Source organism: Carlito syrichta, unplaced genomic scaffold (genome assembly GCF_000164805.1).
Source record: "Carlito syrichta isolate Samal-C Ts95f unplaced genomic scaffold, Tarsius_syrichta-2.0.1 Scaffold123307, whole genome shotgun sequence".
Classification (NCBI taxonomy): Eukaryota; Metazoa; Chordata; class Mammalia; order Primates; family Tarsiidae; genus Carlito; species Carlito syrichta.
Genome location: NW_007067403.1, coordinates 234897 through 239625, shown reverse-complemented (window position 1 = coordinate 239625; position 4729 = coordinate 234897).

The window sequence follows — 4729 nt, the reverse complement described above, 5'->3', positions numbered from 1 at the left end:
ACAAAACAAATAATTTTATAGACAATTCAGTGTATTAAAAATTGCTAGCACTTACAAACTTATCATCAAGGGTAATAAAACACTTTTTAAACATGGAACCAACCATGTTGCCCATCAAAACTGGACTGGATAAAAAAATGGGTACATATACACAATGGAATATTACACAGCCATAAAGAAGGACAAACGTATGGACTTTGAAGCAACTTCGATAGATTTAGAGCATATCATATTCAGTGATCTATCACAGAAACAAAGAACATGTTGTCACTATAAGCAGACCCTGAACATTTACCATTAATACTATAAGAAAGGGATTGATAGTAGCAGGATACTGCTGGGATGGGGGTAGGGAGGACACAACATCAATGAGGGTACCTGATCTCAAACCAGGCAAAGTGGGGACCAAAGGGAGGCCCAAATTTACCTGTACAGTGACTACTTGTATACCTAATCCTGAATTCTACACATCTTTAAAATAAAATTAATAATAATAAAAATAAATAAATAAAATAAAACACTTTTTAAAATGTATAGGCATACTTTTATTGTCATAGCAGAGTACTCTTAGGAAGCAATTTTAGCAATCCAGGAATGAGATGAATAGGTCTCAGACTTGTGTGACTTTAGACAAAGAAAAGAAGGGACAAAGCTCAGACATTTCTAAAAAGAACCTGAAGGCACAGTGACATACAGAGTATGAGAGATGGAATTAAGGAAGTTATCAAAGAAGACTCAGAAATTTTGACTCCAGGCACTGGGGGAATAGTCTTCTTAGTGACCAGATAATGAAAGGCCATTGCTTTTATAAGACTAAGACTTAGGTGGGAAGTTCAAGACTAGAGTCCACACAGTTTTAAAAATTCAGAAGCTGGGACAGGAGGGGGCTGACAGTCAGGGAGTTGAGTCGAGGAATAGATAAGCTTCATATCACCCGGCATCTTCATCTTCTTTCTCCAAACAATTTTTTTTTTTCAGTTGGAGTCTCACTCTGTTGCCCATGCTGGAGTGCAGTGGCGTGATCATGGCTCACCACAGCCTCAACCTCCTGGCGATCCTTCCACCTCAACCTCCAGAGTAGCTGAGACTACAGCCACACACCACCACATATGCCTAATTTTTTGTTTTCTTTTTTGTAGAGACAAGGTCTTACTCTGTTACCCAAGCTGGTCTCGAACTCCTGGGCTCAAGCAATTCTCCTACCTCGGCCTCCCAAAGTGCTGGGATTACAGGCATGAGTCACCATACCCTGCCTCTCCAAACAATTTAAGTGGTCTTGGACCATGCTAGGCAAGCTTGGGCTTTGCAGCTAGGCTCCGTTTATACATAATGGTCATCTCTGTATTTGGATTATTAATGGCCTTTGACATCATTTTAATTTGAAAAGTCATTTTGATTTAATTCTTTCACAACACTCATTCACTAAAAGCTTAGGCACCAACTGTGCCCATTTTTCTCAGGAATCCTGCAGTTTCACTGTTCTAAAGAGAAGGTGCCAATTTTGCTAAATCTGCCCGGCTATTCTGAGTAAAGCCATTCCCCAAGAGTTAAAATGCTAAGTCACAAGCAGGTCCTTGCTTTCAGAAGTGACTCATTCTTAACTCCAGACCTGAAGGGTTGATGCTTTTTACAAAATTTAATGCTTTTCAAAATACATTTTTATAGCTGTGCACATTTCTCTGTGTAATTATATACCACATGACTCACATTTGCAATGCATTTTTTTCTTCTCCCCAGTGACGTCTGCTTACAACCAACTTCTAAACCTTGCTTTGTTGTTAAACATTTATTTTAAGTGACACCAACAGCGTTTGAATTTAAATTAAAACAGTAAGAGGAGCTGGTACAACAGACACTTTAGCTGCTATAGCTTCATGTTGTCATTGTTTTAAGAAAACCGCATTTCATAAGCATGTAATGATCCATATTTTCATCTACTTTTAATAGTCCACATTGCAAGTTCTACCTTATAAATCTGTCTACTCGATAGTTGGTTAAGGTTCCACCCATAATTTGTTTACTGGCTTTGTTGTGTAAATCATCAAATGTTGACTAATGAAATTATGCTAATTTCTGCCTCTACCAAACTTCAAACATCACAATTCTTTAAGCATGTGGCAAATAAAAAGTAAAATCATTTTGTTTTTGTTGGGTTTTTTTTGAGACAGGGTCTCATTCTGTCCCCAGGCTGGAGTGCAGTGGCACAATCATAGCTCATTGCAACCTTGACCTTCTGGGCTCAGCAGATTCTTTGGCCTCAGCCTCTTGAGTAGTTGGGACGAGAGGTAAGCACCACCACTCTTGGCTAATTATTTTTTAATTATTTTTGTAGAGTCAAGTTCTCACTATGTAGCCTAGGCTGGTCTCAAACTCTGGACCTCAAGCAATCCTCTCGCCTCAGCCTTCCAAAGTGCTGGGATTACAGGAGTGAGCCACTGAACCTGGCCAATTATACTTTTTTTTAAATTTTAAATTCCTCTTCCAAAAAAAATAGTTTTTCCTCCTTTTGTTGTCATTCTTCTGCTTTTCTTTCCCATTTCCTGCAATCCTTTGGCTTCTTCAGTCCATTTAATTCCTTTAGTTAATTGCACCTCCACCTATAGTTCTTCTAATATCTAATGTAACTTCATTCCTCTCTCATTACCACATGTTTTTCCCTATCACTTTTCTCCCTCAAGAAGGGAGAAGGAGGGAGGAAGAGCAAGTGTGGGAGGAAGGGAGAGAAAGAGAGGGAGAAAAAGAATGCATCTACAATGAACATTGACAGTTCTGCGTTCCTCTTCATGCTTGGACCACTCAAAGGCCCATTCGGCTGAATGTCCTTCAAATCAATTGTGCCTTATTTAGCCAAAGGCATTTACTGATGACATCCATCCATACACATATTTCTCTCTTTATTATTGTTACAGGAGTGAGTTATGCCTTCCTGTGTATTCGACTAGAACTAATAGAAAGGTGATATTAAAAATTATTTTTATCCTAAGCAAGTCAATCTTCCAGGGGTCTAGAGCAGGCGGTAGTCCTACAGTCAACAAATAAAGCTTCGCATGACTTTGCCAGTCTACAAAATGGTTTCTGGAGTTTTCAGCATTATTTTAGGAATGTAGAAGCAATAAAGCTACAATATCTGAAACTCCATTGTTTATATAGATAACCGCCTTAAGTATTGTTTTTAAAAACCTTGACTTTGAAAGTAACTTCTATGGGCACTTTGAAAATGAAAGCCTAAATTTAGTTTTTGACGTACAAAAAAATCTTTGGCATTACTATTTACATTACATTTCTAATATCATTAAAGTTTTAATTATGGAATTTAAATTTTGCTTTTCAACATATCATTTCAACAGTGATCATTCTTGAGTGCATTAAATTCATTCTCGATTTCCATGAATTTTTTTACACTAAGAATCATACTATCTTAAACACTCTTGCTAACTCATTCTATTTCTTTATCTTTGGGAACCAGGAAAATTAACTTGTCTAGAAGCCAAGGACATTCAGTAGAGCTGATTAATTTTCAAGGATGTACGTGCAAAGGCCAGTCCACCCAAAATTTTCCAACTTTTATTTTGAAATATTCAAACTTTATGCTTTGGCCTCTTAGTTTTGAATATTTCTCCCAACTTTAAAATGATCCTTCTTTCATCTGCCAAGTACCTGCTAACTTCATGTACACTCTGCTGTTATAACAAACTTTTGGAAGAATATTTGAGACGATTTCACATTGGAATGCATTGTTTCCAAGATGGCGGTACGGAGCCAGGAAAGGCTCCAGTTGAATTAAAAGTCAGTCTTTAAGCTAAATGATTGGATCTACTGCATAAGAATTTCAGAGGACAACTGGAATAAGATGCTTCAGTGTGGAAGAAACCTCCAACTATTGGCTTTCACATCAGCTGTATTTTTTAGGCCATTAACCAATGGTATAAGCTAAGCCTCCCAGCCTGGGATCCTACACTTCTCAGTAGGGGTCCTAGCCTGCACACCTTGTGCCTTCTGATTAAATTGCTGGCATTTGCCATCACTTGGAAAATTTGAAGTTGAAAAGTCTTTCTTTTTTTCACTTATTCTTTCACTGGAGACATAGTCCCTAGCCTTAAGGAAGACAAAATTAATGAGGGAAGCAATGAGGTGAAAGCTGAATTATAATACAGTGAGATACAGGTTTTATAGAGGGGATAGTGGTCCTCTGGAAACACGAAAAAGGAGTACCTCATCCTGCATTGGGAAGTCAAGGAGGGCTTCCTGGTAGAGGCAATGGCTCAGCTGAGCCCCAAAAGACCAACTGGGGTTATCCAGGCAGGGAGGAAGATGAATATACTAAGAAGAGTAGGGTGCAAAGTCTCTGTGGTGACAGTGATCACTTGGAGGAACACTTCCAAAGAACAGAGAGCAAGTAGGGGAGAAAAAGGAAAAGAGTGCTGGGTGGGAAATCAAGGCGAGGTCTTGAAAAACAAGCTACTTTAAAGAATTTAAACGTAACCCCAGCCGGGCTCGGTGGCTCAGCCTGTAATCCCGTGCCTTTGGGAGGCTGAGGTGAGTGGATTGCCTGAGCCCGTGGGTTCGAGACCCACCTGAGCAACTTGGTGAGACCTCATCTCTACAATAAACCAAAAAATTAGCCGGGTGTGGTAGCACGCACCTGTCGTTCCAGCTACTTGGAAGGCTAAGGCGGAAGGATTGCCGGAGCCCAGCAGGTGGAGGCTGCGGTGGCCGGGAGCGGCCACTG